This window comes from Mirounga leonina, unplaced genomic scaffold (assembly GCF_011800145.1).
Source record: "Mirounga leonina isolate KUSES-001 unplaced genomic scaffold, KU_Mleo_1.0 Mir_151, whole genome shotgun sequence".
Classification (NCBI taxonomy): Eukaryota; Metazoa; Chordata; class Mammalia; order Carnivora; family Phocidae; genus Mirounga; species Mirounga leonina.
Genome location: NW_023270377.1, coordinates 85780155 through 85807727, shown reverse-complemented (window position 1 = coordinate 85807727; position 27573 = coordinate 85780155). Strand labels below are relative to the sequence as shown.

General features: G+C 35.4%; 1 protein-coding gene and 1 non-coding gene across 2 annotated transcripts in view; one reads left to right on the top strand and one right to left on the bottom strand.

Moving 5' to 3' along the window:
* Positions 1–27573, bottom strand: part of LRP1B (LDL receptor related protein 1B) — a 1834834-nt gene that overhangs the window by 1782058 nt on the left and 25203 nt on the right. The window lies entirely within an intron of this gene.
* On the top strand, positions 23873–23977 carry LOC118012777. The gene has a single exon (XR_004679836.1). It is a non-coding gene; the product is annotated as a small nucleolar RNA U13 (small nucleolar RNA).

Sequence of the window (27573 nt, the reverse complement as noted above, 5' to 3'; positions counted from 1 at the left end):
TAACTACAGTATTAAATCTGTCCTTTCATTTTTGGAAATAAAAGGTGCTATTAAATGAGCGGTTTCCTCTAAGTGTGTTCAAGTGTGTTTGGGAACACGTAAGTTCACTGTAAATGATCCAACAGAAGAGAAAAGATGGTTGAACCTAAGGGTCATGGTTTTCTACGTTTCTATGGAAACCTGGTAGAAATTGTGTTTTTTATGGATTTTTATTCACATTTCAGTTGTCTTTAAATGATTACTTCGTTGTCAATCAAACATTACAAACTGGAAATAGCAAAAGGGTTGAGTTTGTAAATAATCTGTTTTGAAATTAGATTAAGGTTGTTGAAATGATTCTGCCCAACTTAGTAAAAGCAATCACCTATTCCTAATGCTTCAAGTACAGTGTTTGCTCTGCAACTGCAACTTCCTCCCAGCTTTGCATAATCTGATTCATGAGAAACATGCCCTGATAATGTGTTGTTCAGAATTCTGTATTTCTGGTGGAGGACTGCCTCCTCTTCTTCTCTTGTTCCTTCTGGATGAGACCTCACTCACCTGAAATTCCTGGACACTAGAATGACCACAGGTAAAACAATGAAGCCTTTCTTACTCAAACCTAATGTGTTCCGTCTTTAAAATTCCAGAATTTTTTAGGCAACTGTGATTGCCTTTCCCTGCTTAAAATTCTGATTTAGTTCTCAAATCACTAATTCCAATGGAATTTCAGGGGAGAAAAAAGGAAAGAAAGAAGGATTTCTGAGAGAGCAGTGGATCCAAAGTTGGAAAACATGACTTTCCCTTGGAGATATCTTAACAAATTTATACACCCTTTCCTTCTTTTAATTTTCTCACTTACAGTACTGTCTACATTCGTAGAGTTTAGAATTAAAGTGAAATAATAAATAGGAAAGGTGATGGAAAAATTATATTTTAATACAAATAAAATTACTTATAAAGCCTTATTTAAAAAAAAAAAAAAGTACATGTTCAGTGGTCCCTGAGAAACAAGGGTATAAAAATAATCAGGAAGCCCCAGGACGGGGGAAAAAAGATTTTGTGAATATTTATGGAACAAACTAATAATTCCCATATTAAGCTAGAAATGAAGGAGATTATTATTTAATCTAATATAAATCTTCATTATTCATCCATGTTGTACCAGAAGGGCTACAAGACTCTAGAGATAAAAACGTAATCACAACATAATTTATGCTCTCAAAGATCTTGTAGTCCAGTGGTAGACACCATCATGTAAACAAATCAAGCCACTATAGTTAGTTAATAGGGAACTGGAAAGAGAAGAAGTAGAAAAAGAAGTATGGACAAAACACAAGGAGAGAACAATAAACTTTACCCTGGGAGGTAGAATTGGGAAAATTTAGAAATTAGTTCAATTTAAACCTGTGGTTACCAATGACAGGATATTATATTTATTTTGTTTGACAGATTTTCATAAATGGTATTTTTAAAACTCAACCCATTGAATCCTTGTTAAAACTCTCTGCGTTGGTAGTAGTATTTTTTTTTTTTCAGTTGGTAGTAGTATTAACCCCATTTTAGAGAGGAGAAAAACTGACACCCAGAAAAGTTGAGTATCTTGCCCAAGATGGTGAAGCTAGTCAGTAGTAGAACTAAGATTCAGACTCAGGCTGATGTGGCTTCAGAGTCCTTACTGTTAACCACGATGTGATATTGCTTTGTTCAAAAGAGTCATCAAACGTACGGCTGTTTATAAAAACATTTTTGCCACCTGAAATAATCTTATAGCTGTTTAAATTACATTTTGGAAGTATAAAGTCTGAAGCTTTCGTTTTTTATTCATTTTTTTTTATTTAGATTGCCCATGTGCAATAATCTCTTTCCAAGAAAATAATGAAAAAAAATACATGAGGATATTAGTATTGAAATTCATTTAGTATATCAAGAATGCCTGAATTGGGGCGCCTGGGTGGCTCAGTTGGTTAAGCGTCTGCCTTCGGCTCGGGTCATGATCCCAAAGTCCTGGGATCAAGCCCCACATCGGGCTCCTGGCTCAGCGGGGAGCCTGCTTCTCCCTCTCCCTCTGCCTCTCTCCCTGCTCATGCTCTATCTCTGTGTCTCAAATGAATAAATAAAATCTTAAAAAAAAAAAAGAATGCCTGAATTACTGCCCATGCACCAGTATGTGATACATTTTCTCACATGTATACTAAACTGCGTTCTACTAAACACAGGGGAGAGGACTCAAACTTGTAAAAAACTGCTTTGACTTTGTTCTCACATAGAAGTTAACTTTCAGAAAAGCCCATCAAATATTATAATAAGTACCATCATCGAGGAGAGAATTCTTATTCTCAAGAAGCAACAGGCATTTAGTGGTATGATTCAGTGAATGCAAATTCAGGGTAGCCAAGTCAATCCTAAGATGACAGACAGCGGCCACCAGCTGTGATTCCTTGCTGGAGAAGCCAAGGCCAGGCCACTGCCAACCAGTATCGCAGGTGGTCTTGCCAAAGCAGCCCTATCATTGAAGTCTAGTAGTCTAAAACAGCTGCTCTGGGGTCAGATGAGCCTGAGGATATGTCCTGCGACACAAGAAAAGGTAAATCACTTCTTTCTCAGCTTTCCCTTTTGTTAAATGAAATGTTCAAATCACGGGAAATGAAAAATGTGAATAATCAAAACCTCATGGTTTTGTTACACATGCCCACACATATACGCCTCTGCATATACATGTAAATATCCATATGTATCATCTATATACATAGTAGGAAGGAAATGTATATATATTATTTATATGTCTGTATACATAGATACATTTCCTTCAGTGTGTGTGTGTGTGTGTGTGTGTGTGTAGAGAGAGAGAGAGAGAATAGAAAAGGTTGTGGGGTTGATGAAGGGACAGCAAATGATAGAGCGATGAGAAGGGGGAAGGATGAAGAGATTCAAGATAGAGAGGTTCATAAACCCATGCTGCATGACAGTAAACCTAGCCTTAAAGAAGGAGATGTCCAGCAAGAAATTTCGGAGAACACAAATGGCCAAGGGGTTTATGTGTCTAAATAAATAAATCAAGTAGAATATTCTGTCCTAGCCTCACTACTTCAAACCCCATGAAAATTGTGGTACTAACACTGTTGGTTTTTCTAACCCTTCCTCACACTCAGCTTTTCTGATCTCTCCTCAGTTTCCTTCCCAGTGAACTTCTCTCCCACTCAGTTACTGGTCTTTAAATGTACAGTCTCTGTAAAACATTGTTAAAGTCAGAAATCAGAAAGAAGTATCTTCTTTTGCAGGAATGCAATACATTTTATTGTATTTTTTTTAAGATTTTATTTATTTACTTGAGAGAGAGAGAATGAGAGAGAGCACATGAGGGGGGGAGGGTCGGAAGGAGAAGCAGACTCCCTACCGAGCAGGGAGCCCGATGCGGGACTCGATCCTGGGACTCCAGGATCATGACCTGAGCCGAAGGCAGTCGCTTAACCAACTGAGCCACCCAGGTGCCCCATTTTATTGTATTTAATGGATATCCCATAATGCTTCTGAAAAGGCTCTTAGAGTTTATCATGTAAGCATATGTAAACAGATAATATTTAAATATGTATTTTACGCTTGATAGAATATAATTTCTCTCTTGAGGAAGTTAGATGAAGACACAGTATATATTTAGTTCATTTTAAACTGTAAATTAATTTCCTGATAGACTTAGGAACTTGAATAATCTGTCCTATAAACATATGCAGTATGAAAAGATATTTTAAAACAGGTATTATTTAAATTCTAATCAGTTCATTATGAAATTTTTCTAGACTGTGCATTAAATAGGGCAAAAAATCTTTATCAAATGTCATGACTAGTCTGGGATAAGCACCTTTTTTAATTTAAAATCTGTTCTCCAAACAGGGGTGAGAAAATTAAATGAATCTATGTTGAGTTTTGTGTTATAAAGATATTCTGGAAAAGATTTGGATGAATATATGTCTTGCAGAACCTCTGTGCTCTATCTGGCACCATTATTCTTATGTCCACTTTTTTATGTTCTTGTTTTCATGAGTCACACTATTCTGTTTTCCCTCTCTTCTCTCTGATCAGTACCTCCCCTCCTCCTCATCTTCCCCCACCTGAATGTTCAATTTTGACATTCTCTAGCCTTCCATTTTCTTGTTAGCTCTCCACTTGTGTTCACACTCTTCAAGGTGATCCCATACACACTCAGGATTTTACTTGAAGTTGATGAACCTTAATTCACTTGTTCCAACTTTCCAACTTAGACTTTTCCCCACGTCTTCACAGTCATATATCCAACCTAGTGGTAGACATTTCTGCATTGCTGGTTTATGCATTGAACTTCCAATTTTACTCTATATAATATTTCTTCAATCTGAGCAGTTCCCCCCTCAACCAACCACTTTCACCAACCCTTCCCAACTTCATCTTTTCATCTTTGCATTAGTCTCATAGTTACTTACCTTATCTTCTTGCCTGCAATTTGGCCCCTTTCAGATCCATTCACCACATAATTGGCAAAATATTCCAAATAAACTGCACATCTGACCTTTTTAGGCCCTGCTTAAAATCTGTCAATGATTCCCAGTGGTTTGCAGAATAAAGTCCAAGCTCTTTAGTCTGACATAAAATGAGGCCCTCTAAGTTTTTGGCTTTGATTTTTTTACCACTCTGCATTAAAATTTATACCTCAAATATTTACTTCAGTGATGTTCGCAACATTTACAGGGCTTCTCACATCCAGCCTTGTGCTCATAAACTCTCTTTCTACATCCTCTCCATCTTTTCACCTAGTTTTCCTTAAATAACTCCACTTAGTTCAAAGATCAATTTTCTTGGGATGCCCTTCTAGCTCCCCACATGGATGGATTATATGTGCCCCTTCAGTTCTCCCACAATAGCATGACACCAGTAAGACTGAACTATTTTTATACATTTCTACATCCATCTACTCCACTGGACTGTGAACTCACTGAAGGTAGGAGATGTACCTATTCATTCAATAATTTATTGAGTATAAAGAGCCAGAAACTCAGGCACTAAGGAAAAATGTTAACAGAGTATGTTTTCTGCTCCATGCATATAATTATTATATACAAACATAAAGCTCATATTAAGTAAGAATCACTTTCTCTGTCTTATGCTACACATTTACATATTTATATTTTCTAGGACATCTTACTATTTCATGTTAATAAAGGTACCTAGTAGAGATGTCCATCCTTGTGTGTTTGTGATAGCTTGCCCACATGCACTGTGGCTGTAGGTGGGCCTATCGCAATGCCCAAATTAATTTGAATTCTATTACTGATTTAACCCATACGTTCAATACCTCAAATTGTATTTGAGTATAGTATGACTAGGTAAATATAGTACTATGCATATGTTAAGGGTAAATTGTGATTGGACAGTTATCCAGGACAGGCCTGAAGACACTAGACTACATTACCTTCCTCTGGACCTTTGGTCATGTGTGTCCAGAAGCCACTGGTTGATCAAGTCTATCCTGCCAGTCCATACTCAGTGGCTACATTACTAGTTACCCTTTAACCTTTTACAGGGGATCTGAAGGCTAAGGAAATAAAAAGTTGCATCAAAACAGGATCCCTTATGTGACCAGTAAAGTACTTAGTATATTCAGAAGTATCTCAGCATGAGCCAGAATGTGTCATTTTCCAAGGGTGAAAATGTAATGCTATTATTCAACCTCTTCGCATAACATAGCTCAAAAAGAGATATTAGTCCTTAGAAACAGATGCACTTAGGGTCCTTAGAAATGGATCCGCCAGTGACACTTTCCCCTTGTTTGTGGTGTTATACAGAAAATATCAGGAGAACATTTTTACAAAAAACAATGTGTCTTCAGACAGGGTTGCCAGACTTAGTAAATAAAAATACATGACTCTTAGCTAAATTTGAACTTCAGATAAACAACAAATACTTATCTGAAATTCAAATTTGACTGGATATCCTATATTTTATCTGTCAACCCTACATTCTAAGTAGACAAGATTGAGTACAAGCTCATATTTATGTAACAAAGTTGTTTTTTTTTTTAAGGATTTAAAGATTTACTTATTTATTTTATATATAGAGAGAGTGAGCATGGGTAGGGGCAGAGGGAGAGGGAGAGAGAGAATCCTCAAGCAGACTTCCTGCTGAGCTCAGAGCCCAATGCAGGGCTTCATCCCAGGATCCTGAGATCATGACCTGAGCTGAAACCTAGAGTCAGATGCTTAACTGACTGAGTCACCCAGGGGACCCATATTTATGTAACAAAGTTTAAAATCTCACCATCATCGAAAAAGCAATTTCGTTTCACTCTTCTGTACATTTTCTTTTTTTGCCTTTATGAAATATTTTTCCCATCCCTTCTCTTCCCCTTTTGCCCAATCTGATTAATTACTTTTCTGTGATTTCCCACATTTCAAGAGTGTTGACCCCTCGTTAGCTTGGTTAAGCTCAAGGCTGGTTCTCTTGTTGAGTAGTAACAGCTATCTTGTTTCAATAAGGATAGTCAAGAATGAGTAATATGGAGCCCTCTAGCTTTCTATTTTAGGTTTTTACTGTCCAGAATGTTTATTCCCTGGTGATTATAGGAGTTTATGATAATTGGCACATTGTCTCAGATAACACCTTCTTATGGACTTGGGGTGGGGAAAAAGAAAGGGCAGGTTAGGAGGAAGAAGGCAATTCAATAATCTTCCTTTTTATGTTGTTTTCAATAAACTACTCTTTATTTGATCTGAGCTTCATATATACTTAGGATTCTGTAAGTTTGACATGTCTTACTTGGCAGTAATTTTAAGAGAATATAGGGGCTCCTGGGTGGCTCAGTAGGTTAAGTGTCCAACTCGTGATTTCAGCTCAGGTCATGATCTCAGATTCTGGAGATCACGCCCTGCCTTGGGCTCCAGGCTCAGCAGGGAGTCTCCTCAAGACTCCGCCTCCCTCTCTCACTGCCCTTCCCCCTACTTGCGCTCTCTCTCTCAAATAAATAAATATTTAAAGAGAGAGAGAGAGAGAATGTAAATGCAATATTTAGGACTATTTGCATGAATTACAACAAAAGGGCATGCTATTTCAGTACAGATCTCCCAAGAGGAATTATAAGAACAAAACTCTGAGGGTATTTTTTCCCTCTGAGTTTCTGCCACTTATTAGCATGCAAACATATTCCGGCAATCATCTTCATTCCATTAGTAAAATATCACACCTTTTCAGCAAATTAAGAATAATACCATGTAATTCTTTTCTGCCTAACAAAGACAAGGAACCACAGAGAAAGATAAAGTGTCTACTAAGCTAGATCTTTTGTAAATACCACTGTACTGAATATAGCAGCTTTTCTTAAGCCTAAGAACAGATAATTCTGTTTCAGGCAAAAGATAAGCTCAATTAGCACACAGATAGCAAGCTGTACTTTATAGGAACACTATCTCTTCCTGCCTGAAATGACCTTTTACAAACTAAAGTAGTTTCAAAATTAAGTACTCAGATATTAATTTATTTTTCTCTCATTCTGTCTGAAGAATATATATGTGTATAAAAGATGTTCATATACACAAAAATCAAATTGTGCATAACATGCAAATTAGTAAGTAATTTTTCATATATCAAACGTAATTCACTAAAGGATTTTCTATAGCTTTCCTTGCAGTTCTGACACTCACAGTGCCTCAACATTTTAATTTAAAGTTATATATATATTTTTAAATTTAATTTTAAAATTTTAATTTAAGCCTATATATATCTCCACTGAAAAATAACTGTTCCATACAACAAAATTCATCCATGCCCATTTTCAAATTTTGCATCAAGGGTATCAGTTAATACTGCTTGATACTTAAAAGTTAAGGGTAGGACACCTACATTAGCTATGAGTCATAAAAAACATAATTAAGCTAAATATCTATTTCTGTTTCAGCAATCAGTTCTAAATAAATCTTCCCAACTGCATTTAGTGTACATAAACTATTAGCTGATTTCAGTATATTGTCTAACTTGTGATGAGTGTTGCACTGTAAATGGTATATGAGGAATTAGAATAACCATAATAGCAAATATAAGTCATAGATGTGAGTGAAAACTCTACTTGTTGAGGTGTGGTAAAGTATAATTCGATAACATCCTCTGATGCTTAGATTTAGATAGTACTTCAGCCATTAGTTCTTCAAATCAGGACTCCCTTTAACCCCATAAAAAAATTAGTCACAGATGATCAAACAGTCTGTCAATATTTTACTAGCATTTTTAAAACATCAATTTTTAGTGAAATAGTCCTAATAGCATATTTCTTTAATGATTATTTGACTTATACAGATAAATGTATCGTTACGGTCAAGAAATGTTGAGTGCCTTCTATGTTCCAGACACTTTTTTAGGCACTGGGAATATATTAGTGAACACAACAGACAAAACCCTCAAAGCATGGAGCTTACATTCTTTTAAAGGGGAAAATTGTGCCAGGAAGATAAAAGCATTAGTCATGCAATCAATATTACATTAATTTTTAGCTCTTTCTGCAATTATTTATTGAGGATCTACAATATCCTTTGATAGATACTGTGAAACACATAGGAAATTATAGGATATGGCTTCCCTAAAGGTATTTGTATATTCCTGTGTAAGACAGATATAACTATAAAACATCAAGGAATGGTGAATGCATAGTTTCAAAATGTCTTGCAACTGAAAAGAAACAAAAAATTATAAAAATTTAAAGGGATTGAGAAAAGCTTTGTGAAAATATTTGAAGCTTAAATGAATTTTGAAGGGTTGGTATGTGAAGAAAGGGCATCATTCTATGCTTTGATGCTTCAGGAACAGAATGAGCATGGGGCGCCTTGGTGGCTCAGTCGGTTAAGCGTCTGCCTTCGGCTCAGGTCATGATCCCAGGGTCCTGGGATCGAGCCCCGCATCGGGCTCCCTGCTCCACGGGAAGCCTGCTTCTCCCTCTCCCACTCCCCCTACTTGTGTTCCCTCTCTCGCTGTGTCTCTCTATGTCAAATAAATAAATAAAATCTTAAAAAAAAAAAAAAGAATGAGCACAAACAGTTCAGGCCTATATATTTTAAATACTTTAGAGAGAAGGAGGGAACCATACGACAGGATCATATGACTCATGGACACATAGAGTCTAAGAAAGGCGAAAGAATAGTGAGTTGAGGGGAGACTATAACGCACCTCAAATGGAACAGAAGTTTAATTGTCACTCTATAGGCAGCAGGGAACCAATAACTACCTTGGAGGAGTGTGACATATGAATCTGATTTAAAAAACATAAATTTAAGTTTAACTGGCATAATGAAAGAAGCAAAGTTGAAGCCTATTCAAGAGAATACATTTGTGAGAATATAATGTTTGAGAATATATTTTTAAGGCCATTATCAAATGAATTATCAGTATTATACATTAAGAGTCATATTTATCTAATAAAGTTGTCCTCCCTTATCCACAGAAGACATGTTCCAAGAACCCCAGTGGATGCCTGAAATTGTGGGCAGTACTGAACCCTATACATACTATGCTTTTCCCTATGCCTACATAGCTATGATAAAGTCTAGTTTATAAATTAAGCACAGCAAAAGATTAACAACAATAACTGATAATAAAAAAGAACAATTATACTATAATAGAAGTTATGTGACTGTGGTCTCTCTCAAAATATCTTACTACATTGTACTCACCCTTCTTCTTGTGAGGATGGGAGATGATAAAATGCCTGCATGATGAGATGAAGTGAGTAAATGATGTAGGTGCCATGACATAGCATAAGCTACTACTGACCTTCTGACTATCTGTCAGGAGGAGTATCGTCTGCTGCAGGACGATGGTTGACCACAGATAACTGAAATTCCTGAAAGCTAAACCATGGATAAAGGGGGACTACCACACTTCTATTTTCAGAAAAGATGATTTTGTTTTATGGTTTGGTTTTTGGTGTGGTGTTTGTTTTTTGCTTCTTTGGTTTTGTTCTTTTTCTTCTCCTATCTTTCATAGTCAGGCATGCTCTCAGTCACATATCACATGACTGACTTCATCATATATCCAAAATTTTAATCTGTGAGTTACTGTCACAAAAAAGCAATGTGCTAGATGTATTTTTCCATCTATATGGATAAGGAGAAAATATGTAAATATGAAAAACTACTATTTTTGTATTATATTAAAAGTAGGGGTGCCTGGGTGCTTCAGTCGGTTAAGCATCTGACTTTGATTTCAGCTCAAGTCATGATCTCAGGGTGGTGAGAATGAGCCCGGCATCATGCTCCATGCTGAGCTAGGAGCCTGCTTAAGATCCTCTCTCTCCCTCTCCCTCTAACTCTTCCCCCACTCGTGCACACTCGCTCTCTCTCTCTCTCAGAATAAATAAGTAAAATAAAATAAAAGCATAATTTCATTAATCACTTATTCAAAAAATTGATCTTTGTCAGAAACAAGGCAAAGTTGAAAATCATATTTATAAATGCTTTAAACCAAATTTTTATTTACACATAACAACTATACACATAGTTCTAAGCCTTGGTTTCCTAACCTGTAAATAATAATGGTAACAGCTCAATTTCAAGTTTTGAGGATCAGATACTCTTTACCTGCATTATCTCTAATCCTCAAAACAGCCTTGTAATTGAGCTGTGATCATCACCATTTTATAGGTAACAAAACAGGCTCAGATTTGTGCCCAAGAACAAAGCCTTTTCCTTCTCAAACCCTATACTCTCTCCTTTCTGTCATGTTAATCATACAAATACTGTGGGCACAGCGATGAAAATAATTACATATAGGAAAGATAAGGAGAATCTGGATGTTTTAAAAAATACTCAAGATTTTATTTTATAGGAAAGAGATTCACCACTGGAAACAAAAATATTCCAAATAATCTCCCACCAATTATTTCCACATTTTGAACCAAGTGTGTGAATTATTTATATGAATAACATGGAACTGTAAAACCAGAATATGCAAGTTGACTTAATGAAAAATGAACTAGCAATACAAAGTACTATCCACTTGGTATTCTTGTTCCTAACTTATTCTTAGCCTCTAGGGGAATTTCATCATATAAAAATTTCACCTTTCAAGACTTTAAGTGGATATATGGTTTCTAGGCTATTACTATAGTTCATTTATGTGAAAAATGCATTAATATTAGAAGCTAGAGAAATATCCGGATATGCTAAATGTTAACTAATATAAAAATACCTTATTTAATTTAAAAATAATAATTTTACTTTTACTCCAGGTTCCCCTTAAAGAAAAGATATAATTACAATAACTTCATAGATAAGGCCAAAAATTCTATATGGATTTCCCTGAAAATTTCTCATTGATTATGTTTTATTTTTTGATTAACCAGTAAGTAGGTAAAATCTGCCTTCACTACCTAGATTATCTTCTGTAATTACCTGCTCTTTAAGCAAAGAACTAAATAAGAAGGCTGTTCATTTTTAAATGAAGTATAAATGTCATATCATATTTATCTAACACTTCTATTTTCAGAGGCAAGCTCATTTTTTAGACTTTGGCAAAAGTATTTATATGTTAAACTAAAGTGTTTTAAGAACACTGTGAAATTGGAAAACACACTGTCACCATTTTGCAATGTGATAGGCACTATTAGTGATCCATTTGGATCCTATTCTCTATATGTCTCATATAATAAAGAATAAGGTTGGTTTTATTTGATTTGAACTCTGGAAGGTAAGTAAGAGCTGAAAATGATGCTTTTTAAAAGTATAGATAAGTCCTCTGAAAATAATGTCCTGAAGAAAAAAGCAGCCAAGTTTTCCTTCAAAACTTCTAAGGTGTTACGAGAAGAGCATTTGGACTTGCTTAGTCTAAAGATCTGAATTCAGGACTCAATTCTGTAATTTAGCTATGAGAACATGGTTTTCTATTTCTATATGAAAGACACTAGCTATTATCCAATTCACTGTCCCTACTCCATGCCACCAATGCCCACCTTCGATACCTTTTCTTTCAAATTAGAACTCTGTCTTTATTTAGGAAGAAAATACATTCGGCCCAAAAGGATACACTGCAATTGGTCTAAGCAAGTTATGACTAGCACATACCCCCCCTTCCAGAAACTCTCTTCCCAGCCTCTTTCACAGCTGGAAAGGGCATGTGACCTAATTTTGACCAATGAAATGTTAGAAGACTCTTGGAAGGATTCTAGAAAAATTTGCCTTCAGTGATAAATGTCAGAGCCACTCTGAGAAATTCCCTTCTGCTATCCTTTCTTCTTCTTTTCTCCTTTCCTCCAGCAGGTAAAAAGCAGGGAAATTAAAGTCAATACTGAGGATGGAAAGGCAACAGAATAAAAAGAATGTGGTACCATCTCTAGATTGATTTCCTCCAGGTGTCTTGTTTTATGTGTAATTAAATGTCCTATGGCATTGTGAATAAGATTTTCTGTTTTGTGCAGTTGATCTTTGGCTCCCTTATCTTTTGAGAAAGTGCCCAATATACTGGTTGTTACTTAATAAATTCTTAGCAATTGTTTAAAAATAAATACTTGCTGGCTGGTAACTAAGCGTGAATATTGGGGAAATAATGCTAGTTTCTATAGATTCAGACTTTGATTTTTTTGTTTTTACATTTTAGTATTCTCATATAAATTATGCATAGTATCTATTTGTTTACCCTAATATTTCACCACACATACTTAGGTACTTTTCTCAATGTTGTCCTTAAGGTTCATAACTTTGTGAGAAGGTATCTTATAAAAATTACTTTTAGAAAATAACAGATAGGGTGGACATAAGTACAAAAAGTAAAGTCCAATGACCTTCAGGTAAGGAAGCATAAACAATCATGAAGTAGATTAAAAAATGCAATCTGACTCCTTTGAGAATTGGTATAAATTTATGAAGTCCTATATATTTTCTGTACAGGATTTTTATAAATTCTATAGCTTTCAAAGGTGTAAACATGTCAGTGAAAAAACACTCTATATATGCATAATTATGGATATATGAGATGATAAATATAATTAAGTTTTCCGGCAAGTATTAACAAACAAGTTTTAACAGGAATTTTTTAAAAAGATTTATTTATTTGAGAGACAGAGAGCAGGGGAGGGGCAGAGGGAGGAAGAGAATCTCAAGCAGACTTCCCGCTGAGCGCAGAGCTCTATGCGGATCTCCATCCCAGGACCCTGAGATCATGTCCTGGGCCGAAATCAAGAGTCGGTCACTTAACCAACTGGGCCACTCAGGTGCCCCAATAGCAATTTCTAATCTGAATAATTATATGTTCAGTTTTTCTTGTGAATTTCCAGACATACATTATTTTCCACTAAAACTGTCATAATATGGTTCCCCTTTCTCCACATCCTCTCCAACATTTGTTGTGACCCCTCTTACACTGTTGGTGGGAATGCAAGCTGGTGCAGCCACTTTGAAAACAGTATGGAGGCTCCTCAAAAAGTTAAAAATAGAGCTACCCTATGACCCAACAATTGCACTACTAGGTATTTACCCCAAAGATACAGATGTAGTGAAAAGAAGGGCCATATGCACTCTAAAGTTCAAAGCAGCAATGTCTACAATAGCCAAACTGTGGAAGGAGCCGAGATGCCCTTCAACAGATGAATTGATAAAGAAGATGTGGTTTATATATACAATGAAATATTACTCAGCCATCAGAAAGGATGAATACCCACCATTTGCATCGACATGGATGGAACCGGAGGGAATGATGCTAAGTGAAATAAGTCAAGCAGAGAAAGACAATTATCATATGGTTTCACTTATATGTGGAACATAAGGAACAGCATGGAGGACATTAGGAGAAGGAAGGGAAAAATGAAGGCAGGGAAATCAGAGGGGGAGACGAACCATGAGAAACTATGGACTCCAGGAAACAAACTGAGGGTTTGAGAGAGGAGGGGGGTGGGGGGATGAGTTAACCCAGTGATGGGTATTAAGGAAGGCATATATTGCAATGAGCACTGGGTGTTACATGTAAATAATGAATCATGGAACACTACATCAAAAACTAATGAAATACTGTATGGTGACTAACATAATAAAAAATTTTTTTAATAAAAAAAACTGTCATAATTTTTCTACATTTATTTTGAAAACATATATAAGAAAACACAGTTGTAAGCTATCTATACTCTAATAACACTAAAAACACACAAAAAGTAGAGGCCATTGACATGGACCATGTGTGCTTTTCCATCTATAAATCTCTACTGCATTTTTCTCAACCATCTGCAAATACTCTGTCTTACATTTTCATATTCCATCAGTCATAACTCAGATTTTTTCCTCATCCAAATCAGAACTTCTCTGAATGCCCTCTTCATTTTGTTACTATGTCTACATTTCTTCTGCAGTAACTAAAACTCATTATTGGTAATTATAATACAAATATTAGCTTTCCTAGTAGACCATGAGTTCCATGAAAACAAGAGCAATTTTGCTTTCTCTTTCTTTCCCCAGTCTCTAGTCAGCTATTTATTACGTTCCTTGAGGGCAGAATCACTTTTATTGACCCCAAAATGTATGAAATAATACCTTATGTAGGCCATTACATAAAATCATCCTTCATCCCACTTCAGTATAACAAATTGGATACAATGAATGGATAGTTAGTGTAGCTCATTCCTTTTTTTTTTTTTTTTTTTTTTTTTTGCAAGAAGCTCTTGAAAAAGCCAAGAGAATAAATATAACAGGTAAAACAAAATACAGTGTTGAAAATTTGCCTCTCTTCCCACTGTCCGTATCACATATTCATTGAATGTGTGAATCACAGAAAAGATAGAAAGGCAAGATAGTAACATAGAAAGGAGCTACTGGGGTGAGCTGAGCAGATATCCAGGAGTGTGTGCTTTGTGATGCATGCTGGCAGCACAGGGATGTTTGGAAAACTAAACCTGTATTTTGGCCAGAAGAAAGACAGAACATGTTTGGAGAGTTCAGCACAAGAAAGGAGAGAAAGTTACAGAGCAGGTGCCATTGAAGTGATTAACTTCTACAACAGGAGCAGGAAGAATTTGAAAGTGACTCTTAAAAAGATATGGTGCAGGCATACTGGGTATTTACCCCAAAGATACAAATGTATGGATCCAAAGGGGTACGTGCACCCCGATATTTATAGCAGCAATGTCCACAATAGCCAAACTGTGGAAAGAGCCAAGATGCCCAACAACAGATGAATGGATAAAGAAGATGTGGTATATATATACAATGGAATATTATGCAGCCATCAAAAGGAATGAGATCTTGCCATTTGCAACGATGTGGATGGAACTGGAGGGTGTTATGCTCAGTGAAATAAGTCAATCAGAGAAAGACATGTATCATATGACCTCACTGATATGAGGAATTCTTAATCTTAGGAAACAAACTGAGGGTTGCTGGAGTGGGGGGTGGGGTGGGAAGGATGGGGTGACTGGGTGATAGACACTGGGGAGGGTATGTGCTATGGTGAGCGCTGTGAATTGTGCAAGACTGTTGAATCACAGACCTTCACCTCTGAAACAAATAATGCAATATATGTTAAGAAAAAAAAAAAGAAGAAGGAGATAGCAGGAGGGGAAGAATGAAGGGGGGCAAATCAGAGGGGGAGACGAACCATGAGAGACGATGGACTCTGAAAAACAAATGGAGGGTTCTAGAGGGGAGGGGGGTGGGAGGATGGGTTAGCCTGGTGATGGGTATTAAAGAGGGCACGTTTTGCATGGAGCACTGGGTGTTACGCACAAACAATGAATCATGGAACACTACATCAAAAACTAATGATGTAATGTATGGTGATTAACATAATAATAAAAAAAGAATTAAAAAAAGAAGATATGGTGCAGGCAAAGCAACTATTTTATAATTTTTTTAGAGACATGCAATGATTTAAACTCCTTTTCCATAATTTTTGGCTGTTGGGCTGGTATATCCTTGATTATGACTTTATATTTGAACTTGGCTTCAGTGTTCAGTCCGGCTTTATTTGGGCCCCACAAAGATAAACTAAAGTTTAAGGTGGTCACAGAATATGCAAGATTGACATATGAGGGACCACTTAACCTTATGCTGTTGTAAAATCCATAAATATTAAACGGTACTTACTGTTAGCAAAAAGAGTCATCAGTCCAGTAGGCATAGAAAGTAGATTCAAAATATTTCATTCAACATGCTTATTTTAGGCTATAATTTACCAGTTAATATTATATTAGCTATTAGTTTAAAATAAAGTGATAAAAATACACTCTAATTTTTTTTCAATTTTATTTTGTTATGTTAGTCACCATACATTACATCATTAGTTTTTGATGTAGTGTTCCATGATTCATTGTTTGCATATAACACCCAGTGATCCAAGCAATACATGCCCTCCTTAATACCCATCACCAGGCTAACCCATCCCCCTCCCTTTTCCCCTCTAAAACCCTTAGTTTGTTTCTCAGACTCCATAGTCTCTCATGGTTCTTCTCCACCTCCGATTTCCCCCCCTTCGTTTTTCCCTTCCTATTATCGTCTTCTTTTATTTTTTAACATATAATGTATTATTTGTTTCTTTTTTTTAACATATAATGTATTATTTGTTCAGAGGTACAGGTCTGTGAGTCTTCAGTCTTACACAATTCACAGTGCTCACCATAGCACATACCTCTCCAATGTCCATCACCCAGCCACCCCATCCCTCCCACCCCCCACCACTCCAGCAACCCCCAGTTTGTTTCCTGAGATTAAGAGTCTCTTATGGTTTGTCTCCCTCTCTGGTTTCATCTTGTTTAATATTTTCCTCCCTTCCCCTATGATCCTCTGTCTTGTTTCTCAAATTCCTCATATCAATGAGATCATATGATACTTGTCTTTCTCTGATTGACTTATTTTGCTTAGCATAATACCCTCCAGTTCCATCCACATCGTTGCAAATGGCAAGATCTCATTCCTTTTGATGGCTGCATAATATTCCATTGTATATATATACCACATCTTCTTTATCCATTCATCTGAGGATGGACATCTTGGCTCTTTCCATAGTTTGGCTATTGTGGACATTGCTGCTATAAACATCAGGGCGCACATACCCCTTCGGGTCCCTACATTTGTATCTTTGGGGTAAATACCCAGTAAAAATACACTGTAATTTAAAGTGAGTAAGTTGCCTTCCCATATTAAGATTTTTGGATTCTATAAATGAATAGATACTTAAAAACAGGAGAAAATAATTCAGGAAGGAATTTAATAAAGATTTGATCGGATGCCAAGTCTCTTCTACCTCATATGCACCTAAATGCTGCTACAGTGCAGTGAATGTCTGTAGCATTTATGTGAATTGACCCTAAAATTAGCCACACTTTAGGTACTATGGTTAGGTAAGCAATGTGTTAATTTCAAACTGTAAAATGCTGACTAAAATGGTAAAAGAGTCTTCTGTTCAGAGAGAACAACAAAAAAATGGATAAAATATGCATATATAAAAAGTCTTTTTTAAAATCAGCAGGTGGACCCCTATATTTTAGAACCTACTCGCAATGGGATGTGTATGTTTTTAGCAAGGCGTGAGACAATGCACAAGAGTATAAGTTACCAAATGTGTATTATGCTACAGTATCCTCTTTAGCACCTCACAGTTAAAAAAAAAAAAAAATCCCTTAATAAGAACCTGTGATATGCCATTACTGTGGAGTAAATTGATTTCAAGGGAGTAAGTAGTTCAATAGACTCCATAGTTTATAGTTTCCTAATATTCATTAAGTACTTAAAATATCTAGTATAGTATATACAAACAACCACTAAGCTGCAGCATGTGTATGTGTGTATCTTTTAATTAAAATTTTTGTTTCATTATATTTAAGAACAAAGCAACAACTAAGGTGACCACACAAATGAGACAGATGTAACCAATGACTTAAACATTCTCTAAGTTCTCATAGGGGTATTACAGGTCTTAGTTAATTACAATCTCCAGGCATTAAACCATACTCCAGTGGCTTTTAGGTTTATTCAGTTTCCAAGTTAACCCCTCCTAAAATCAGAAAATACCTCCTTCAAATTTGTATTTTTTCTTTGAATTGGAAAGGAGCTTAGCTAATGCTAACATTGAGTATTTAATACATGTAATGCTACATCTTAACTTTGTAAATTTGATCATTTTTACAAACAGATTAGAAAATAGATGTTTGTTGCTAAATTGTTGCATGTAGCATCTCTGGATTAGAATCCAACCCCAAGAAACCGGAAGACATTACCATGTCAAGATCACTTGGGATCCAATATGAAATTACTTTGTAGTTCCATTCAATGCCTGGAAAACAGTCCTATGTATCAGCAACTGTGAAAACCAAGGTGACATTAACTGGAATTCATTGTAGGTGCCAGATCTTAGTCTACTTAACTATCCTTTCTGTGCTAGACTTATTTTTTTTTTTTTTGAGACTTTATTTTATTTACTTGAGAGAGAGAGCAAGAGAGCTATAGAGAAAGCAGAGGGAGCAGAAGAAGCAGACTCCCCACTCAGCAGAAAGTCCAATGATGCCTGGGCAATCCCAGGACCCAGGATCATAACCTAAGCATATGGCAGATGCTTAACCAATCTGAGCCACCCAGGTGCCCTAGTGTTATTTCTTATAAACCCAAATAAATAACAATTGTATTATACTCGCATTCCCTTTTGGAAAAGTTGACAGAACTCTATAGACTTGTTTTACTTAGTTCTAGCCACACCGTCCTGTATGAGAAGGCAGGAACATTATCAACAATATTTTATGCAAAAGATATTAAGGGAGAAATTTACCGATTTGATGGAATAGCAATAGATTAATCAAAGAACACAACTTTGTTCTGTATCACACTAGGACTAGATACCAGAGAATGTTTACCCAGAAAATAATCTCACTAAGGAGTTTTAAGTAAGGCACAGGGAAAGTAGAATATCCTGAGACATAATCTGACAAGCAAGGTAAAGAAATCATTTCCATTATTCACATGACCCCAAATAATGTGTACTCTACAAAGGTTCTTTTGTACCAATTCTGATTCCAATGTGATATTAACTATGCCGTAACCATTTACCATATGTTATAATCCATTTGTTCCAATAAATGAAGCATAAACCTCATATCATGATGGGAGGAAAAGTCCCTGACCACAGAATTCAGTCCCTGACTCCTGGCTATGAAACTAGATGTTTCTATTAACTCATTTATTCTTAAAATGCATCAGCTCTATGTTACTATTCCATAGAGCCCTTACGAAGTCACATAAAACAGCAGATGTAAACTCTTTTAGAAAAAAATCTGGCGAAGTGACTATGCAATTATTGACCATTATAATTTCTTATGTGCATGTTTAGACAAACCACTAGATTATCTTAGTCCACAGTCTGCTGTGATTATCACTACAAAAAATCTGTTTTCCCAAGAATCCTGATGTATCGATTTTGCCTAGTACAAAACTGGAACTTCTCATGCTAGCAGTCCTTCTACTCGAATGTAACACTTGGAGAAAAGGGATGATCTCTTATTCATAGTGTCAAACAGCACCTATTTTATAAGAAAGCTTTCAAACATATCTGTTAGAAAAAGTAATCAGTGAAAATTTCATTTTAAAGTTCTTCATTTTCTTTAAAATGATGCAGTTCCATCATGTTTCAGTTGAATGCTTTTGACCCATTTCACACATGAGCAAGGCATTTGAGTTGATTGGTATTTATAAAGAAAGCATCACATTTTATTCTGCAATGTAGCACATGTGCAAAAAGGAAAGCAACAGTTTAATTTCATATAATATTTTGATTTGGGGATTAGCAATTAACATTTTAAAGTTAGATTACTGATTTGAAAAATTATTTGGAAAATCATATCTGGTACTTTTCAATTTTAAAGTTGCTAAATGTAGAGCTAAATAGATCTTTACATTTCAAAACTTAAGTAAGCTAGTATGTATTTTGAAGGACATCAAAATGATTTAATGTCAGCATACAGAGAGCTATCTATTGAAAAAATGCCACAAAAAGAAAGTACATTTTTAAACCATATAATTACCATTAAATTAAGAAGTTAGTTGTTTGAAGTTGGCTCTGTAAATCTTTATGAAGATTCTATATTACCATTCTGAAGCACTCAAATATGGCATTCAGGATAAAGAAGACATCATGTACAAATGTAAATAATGTAACAACAACAGATTGAGTTTTTGTACTTCTTGTTCTCTTTACAATCTTGTCATGAGGATAAATCACATGGTGTCACTTTTTCTCCTTACAAGTCCCTGAAAATGAAGCATCGAAGTCTAATAATTTTCCCCATCTAAATTCTCTACTTTTTAATGTTCTAGAAGAACAAGGATAAGCGACAAAAAATCTTACTCTCTTGCACGGTCCTCTACCATCAGCAAATCAAGAGTACGTAGATATTCTCCTCCTGCTCATATTCCTCTACCTCACCACATTAACTCTAACCTGACAAAGATAAAGAAGGAAATTTGCTTGGGGTCAGATGTAGAAAGTGTGCTTTCAATAAATATTTTCAGTAGTTTCAAGGACATCATCAAGAGTGCCACATACAGGGGCACCTGGGTGGCTCAGTCCTTAAGCGTCTGCCTTCGGCTCAGGTCATGATCCCAGGGTCCTGGGATCGAGTCCCGCATCGGGATCCCTGCTCAGTGGGAAGCCTGCTTCTCCCTCTCCCACTCCGCCGGCTTGTGTTCCCTCTCTCGCTGTGTCTCTCTCTGTCAAATGAATAAATAAAATCTTTAAAAAAAAAAAAAGAGTGCCACATACATTTAGGCCTCATTGAATCTTAAATCTTCTTTGATGCTCTGTAATAGAACAATTGCATTTGTAAACATTTAGGGAAATGTTTACAATAGTTCAAAGGGCACTGATGAATTTTAAAGAATATTTGAATTACCAAAACTATTCCATAGTGTTAAGAATTACTTAGAAGTAGATATTACAGGAAACTGGCCCATTTGAGGATTCTTAAAATGTTCCTTTAATTTCTTTTCAGCTTAGAAAACATATTTTACTTTTATCATAAAAACTCTCAAATGTGTATTCATTTTCAGTTTTTAAGACCCTATTGTAACTTTAAATACAGAACAAACAAAACCTGAACTCTACAGTTTAAAAATCTAAGTTGTCTTGAACAGGGACAAAGTTAGTAAAATAAATAAAATTACTCTTTTTGTTATTATCACTCATAGAAGTAGAGCTATAGTAAATAGATGAGTAACACATTGAGAGAAATTATAGAGTCAACCTTAAAGTTAAATCAACCTTAATTTACTTGGGACCTCATATTATTCTGAGCAATCTAAATGGACTAAGTCACGGCTAAATGAGAAAACAAAGGAGAAATGCACTCTAAACAGCACTACTGATAACTTTCAAAAGACATGTAATTCCAAAAGTTGGAATTCATTTTTGTTAATTCAAGTAGATCTTCCTTAATTTGAACTCACTTCTCTCCTCTAAACATACTGTTGACTCTTTCTTTTTTTTTTTTTAAGATTTTATTTATTTATTTAAATAAATAAATAAATAAATAAATAAATAAATAAATAAATAAATCTCGACACAGCGAGAGAGGGAACACAAGCAGTGGGAGTGGAAGAGGGAGAAGCAGGCTTCTCACTGAACAAGGAGCCCGACGCGGGGCTCGATCCCAGGACACTGCGATCATGACCTGAACTGAAGGAAGATGCTTAACGACTTAACCACCCAGGCGCCAGCACAGTGGCTCTTGCCATGACGGATGATTTTTTAATAAATGAACAGGAAATGAGCTCTCATGCAATAACTTAGTGCATTTCTGCTTGGAAACATTATTTATACAGAATAAAAATGCGAAGAAAACAGGTTAATATCCAGTACATATATATAGTCACTGTAATCTTCTGTCATACGCCACAATACATAATGATGGAAAATTCATTATTCAACAGTAATGCATGTGCAAAACCAGATTCAACATGGTTTCTTGATTTTATTGAGATATTCTAATCTATATTTTCCTTTGATGGCCATCATCCCAGTGGGCTTTATCTTCAAAGGGTAATTGGCAATAGTAGTTTAGAATATGACTATAAGGCAGTACAGTTCCATAAAGCAATAAACCCATTTTATTCTAAAGCCTGTATTTAACATTAGAGGCAGATAATATGATTATAATAGTAACGTGATTTGGAGGATAAAATATTTTCTGCTTCAATCTCAAACAGAAATTTAATAGTTAATTGATAGTTTAAAGACAGGCAATCTATCATTTCTATATTTCCTTAGCAAGCTTATTTATTTCATGTGTATAAAACATTTTCCATGCTATTTTAAGTATTAACAATCCCAAATCAAACTGACATTCATTGGGATTTTCTGACACTGGATTTCTATTGGTAAACTGCATTTGCCAGACCAAATTCTTCTCTAAGCCTTAGATCTCAAATGGCACCATTGTGCTAATAAGCACCTTTCCTCGATTTTCAAAATAATTAGTTCCCCCAAGTGGTTTACTTCAGATAAAAGAATAATACACTATCCCCACAGAATTCGTTCCGTTTCTAAATGGTTTAAAATTCTAAATTTGCCATAGCATTTAAGGTCCAATAGTATAAGTGCGTCAGTGATTGCAAAGTTTCTATGGCAACAACCTCATTATAACACCACTCCCCGGATAGTAACCTGGATTCTAAGTGTTAGAGAGATGTCAATTATCATGGAGCCTGGTGAACTACAGAACTAATGCAGTCTATATAAAAAAGTTGTTGATTTTAATTTCATAAACAATGCAAATGTGTATGTTACCATAGTGATTACAACTGAGATTTTCTATATTTGTAAACATTATGACTCCTTGATGAAACCACTGTAATTTTTTAGACTAAATTTAAGGACAGTTGGTTTTATGTTACCTATCTAAAATTGGATCTAACTATGAAAACCTCAAAGGAAGTTTAGGGTCTGTTGTTTAGAAATCATGACTTTGCCTTAAGATATCAGGCAACCTAGGCACCACACTGAAGTGCTTACAGAACACAGATGCTTTGTGAAGTTACCACTGTTTCAGTCAAAAATATATTAGCATTGACATTGCTCTGTCAACAAACATTTGATTCAATGGAGAAAGACAACACCGACATCCAGAGTCCATTTCCAAAGTGAATACCAGCTTTTTAGAAACTAACATCTGCTGAGCCCCAGTGCTCCAGCTGCCACGGAAAGCAAATTTTCCAAAGTAAATCTGCCCCATTCATTTCTTCCAGGAAGTGGGCATTCAGTGATTGAAATCTATTAATGCTTATTTGTGATTCATTTAAATCTATGATTTAGAAAGTTTAGTTGACAGAAATAATGAATAACTACAATAATATTTTGGAGACTGCATTGCATTTTAAAACAAGTGAAGATAATTGTAAGTGAAAAATGAAAGAAAACTGCATACCTCAGTAAATGAGCCATTAACCTCTCACCTTTTAAACCAGAAAAGAAATCTCGATGGTAATAACCAAGCTTCTTTAATGACTCTACAACATGATTATAAAATTAAACTGATAGTTTGAGATTGATTTTGGTTCTTCGTAAGCTATTTCCAATTTAGCCTTCCTCTTATAAGGACTCACTGTCCCACCACCCACATATTTCTTCTTTATTTTGCTTTGAGAGCAGTGGGACTCAAGGATAAAAGGAGAGAGAAAGGGAGGGAAGGGGGCAGAAATTTCCAGGGGGCACTTGGGAGGCTCAGTGGTTAAGCGGCAGACTTTGGCTTAGATCATGATCTCAGAATCCTGGGATGGAGCCCAGAGCATGGAGGCCAGCAATGGGCTTCCCGCTCAAAGGGGAGTCTGCTTCTCCCTCTCTCTCTGCCCCTCCCCCCACTCATGCTCTCTCTTTCTCAAATAAATAAATAAAATCTTAAAAAAAATTTTAAGAAGTAATTTCCAGGATCCTTTTGTAGTTCATAAGTATAATGATTGGGTGTTCATGCCGTTGTGTGACATGCATCTCCTTCCAACACTTGTTATGACCTCATCCCATTACTCATCGGATGTGAACTTGGAAAAAGAAATTTCCATAGGCAAATTTATTTTTAAATTATTCTTCTCTTAATTGAACTATTACTCCAAAATTGTTTTTTTTTTTGAGGGGGAGGGCGCATTTGGCTTGTGAACTTGGGAAGGGAAGTGGGGATAGGTGAGTTAATGGGCTCCAGAATTTGTATTTAAAGAAATAAAGGATCAATGTAGTCTAATTCATTCTCAAACAGTGGTGACTGCTCTGTTGATGTGGACCAGAGACAGGCTAGACTCCTCAGCAGTATAGGCTGGCGCTGGACCCTCTCAACTGTCACTTCAAATTCATTCACTAAGGAACATAAGTCATTCCTTTGGGAGAAGTCTAGGTAACATCTAAGTTACATAGATGATCTGCATGATTTAGATTGAAATTGACTACATTCATATTTCATAAAATTGAAATACAAGACATGTTAGTGTGTCTCTCTGCATATGTTATACACATTTTGATATGAAGCATATGTTAGACATAGTCTACATATCTTATACACACTCAAATATAAAACCTGTTTTTATATATATCAGTGTGTGTGTGTGTGTAAATAGATAGATAGATAGACAGATAGATAGATAGATACAGATAAAATAGAATTGTGGATGATTCTTTCAGTCCTAAAAAATCCAAATGAAGCTATCCTTCAAGGCAGACATAGATAGCTTGCTTAATGTTCTATTGGTGCTATTAAGAAAACTATTTTTAAATATTTCTCTTACAGTTACCTTTAGATACAACCTACAACTTAAAATCTGTTTCAAAATTTGAAAGTCAAGGGGCGCCTGGGTGGCTCCGTCATTAAATGTCTGCCTTCGGCTCAGGTCACGATCCCAGGGTCCTGGGATGGAGCCCCACATCGGGCTCCCTGCTCAGCGGGAAACCTGCTTCTCCCTCTCCCACTCCCCCTGCTTGTGTTCCTGCTCTCGCTATCTCTGTCTCTGTCAAATAAATAAATAAAATCTTTAAAAAAAATTTTGAAAGTCAAAACCAAAATAACAAGTCAACTTTATCACTTCATTCACATATCTCACCTCTATAAGGCTTCTGATTATGTAAAAAAAAAATCAAATTTACGCTTCAGAAATCAAGATTTGAAAGCATTGAGTTTAAAAGAAAATGCTATAGGCTTTTAAGGCAATTCCAAAATAAGAACTCCCAAAATGTTTTGAGTGCATAAGCCATTATTAGAACAAGTTTTTAGCCTCCCGTGGGGTTCTAGCTAGTATCTATAGAGAAAAACACTTACATGTTTCTTTTACTTTTGAGATGTTTGTTAAAAAACAAAAGTCTGATAATGCTCTACTGTCATGACATTGTATTTTATTAAATATTAATATAGTTTCAGCAGAAAGCTACATTATGATGTTATAGTTAAAAAAATGAAGGCCTTGGAGATTGAAAGATTTGAGTTCTAGACTTTATGGAACTTTGACACTTACTGTTTGTTGAACTTTCTGTGAATCTAAATTTCCTTCAGTTTGAAATAAGAGCTGATATTTTTACACGAATGTTGTTTAGAATGATTTAAAGTATGTGGAAATGTGTTTGAAAGCCTACAGCAGTGTCTCAAAACAGTAGCCATGTGTATGCTACAGACACAGCATTGTGAACCATTTTGCACCCCAATCTCTTCCAATTTCCCCCAATTGTCTAAAAATGGCATCAGAAGGAAAACATGAATGGTACTCCAGGATACTTCACTCTCATTAAACTCATGAAGTCACTTCACAAGATCTGGTAACCATGCCTATGGAGCCAAAAATCAGGACGAGGTTCCTATCACCTTCTAGGTAGAAAGAATGCTACTGAGGATATAAATATTTTGAAAGCATCCAAAATTAATCATACTGATTGCATACTTATAGTTACTTAAAGAAAATGCTGGTTTATAAATTGCCTGCTGATAATAAAATTTAAAAAGCAAATCTTTTTTAATGAAACTCATGCCACAAAATTGAACCATGAAAGAGAAAATAGAGTAAGATATTTTACATAGAAAAGAAGACCCCCTAAATTTATTTGATGTATTTTTAATTAGGTATAATGGAAAACCTGATAATTATACCAAAATAAAAAATATTAGCAAACACTGAAATAGGCATGTTTTAAAAGATAAAACTCTTACATTTGAAATTTAATTAACGTGGAAATAAAAAAGAACGAAGAATAATTTGGTAGCTAATCACTATTGTAATTACTCCTTGAATTTCAGGGCTTATGTCTCCTAGGTGTAAGTGTGTAAATATCATTTTTTCTTTCTCAGTTGTGGGGAAAGGATACATATGATTCACTGGTATGAAGTGGATCCTGTACTGTGGGGAGTTAGAGTCTTCCTCCAAAATCTCACGGACTTAAAGATCTGTAGAGAGTTAGGGGTTAATTAATGTATTCGTTACTTTAAACACCATATATTTTAATATTTGAATGACTTTACTAACAAATTATTCAAGTTGTAATTTTTAAGTCTTAATTTTCACGTAGAAGAAAATAATTATGTAAATTATGCACATTAATTATGTAAATTAATTGGGGGGAATTACTTTCATAAAATTGTTTTGTTGTTATGTATAGCTTTAGTCCCTGGAAACCCAGAAGATCATGCTGTTAAATTAATGTATACACAAATGTATAAACTGTTCCTTAAATATAGACATTACTATTTATCTTTCTTTCCTATTAGTGATAAACCTAGTATCATTATAGTCTTTCTTATAGTGATAGTTTCATTAATAAAGAAACCCAGCTCTGTGTTCTTTGTGTTCTTTATGTTCTTTGAATATATAAAAAAAATGCACTTTGAGTTTAATGTGATTATTTGGTTTTGGCAGCCACCTAGGAAGCTAACTAAAGTCATTTGCGGTGTACAAATTTTCCAGTTAAAAAAAATAATAAAGGAAGAAGCCTTAGCCAAACAATTAATGAAGTTACAAGCAAATTTTTTGTCTTTCACAAATGCCATTTAACATTCTAATCTTGCAAGAGATGGCCCAATGATTTTTTATAAATACGTATACACTGAATAGCACAATATTTTAAGCTGGAATATGTCACAAACTCTAATGAACACAATATGCCAAATAAATGACATCTCTGACCTCATGCTATTGGCTGATTCTTATATACCTGCTATATATAAGGAAAAGCCAAATTAAATATTGTGCCGATCCAGGATTCATTAGCAGGATCTATCAGCTGTGTAAAAGCTTCCTCCCAAGTATCTGATCAGTACTTTGGTGCATACTTGTTGAGCTTCATTTACAAGATTGTCAGAAAACTAAATGTATTTTCACAGCACCCTCCAAATCTTTAATCAAATAATGTCTAATGAAGCCAAAAGGCTATTTCTCAATTCTTCTCCACTTCCTCTTTCTCCCAGTAGGATATTTACGAAGATAGCAAAGAAGATGACACACACCTTAGTGGTAAGAGGAGGGATAGCTTTAATCCACATACTACCAAATGAAAAGTTCAAGTGCCATTCTTCACTTCAAGGGGGACTTGAAGGAGGGATTTGTTTTATTACAGGGTCTACTAATGCCGGCTCTAAATCCCCATCATTTCACAGGAGAGTTTATA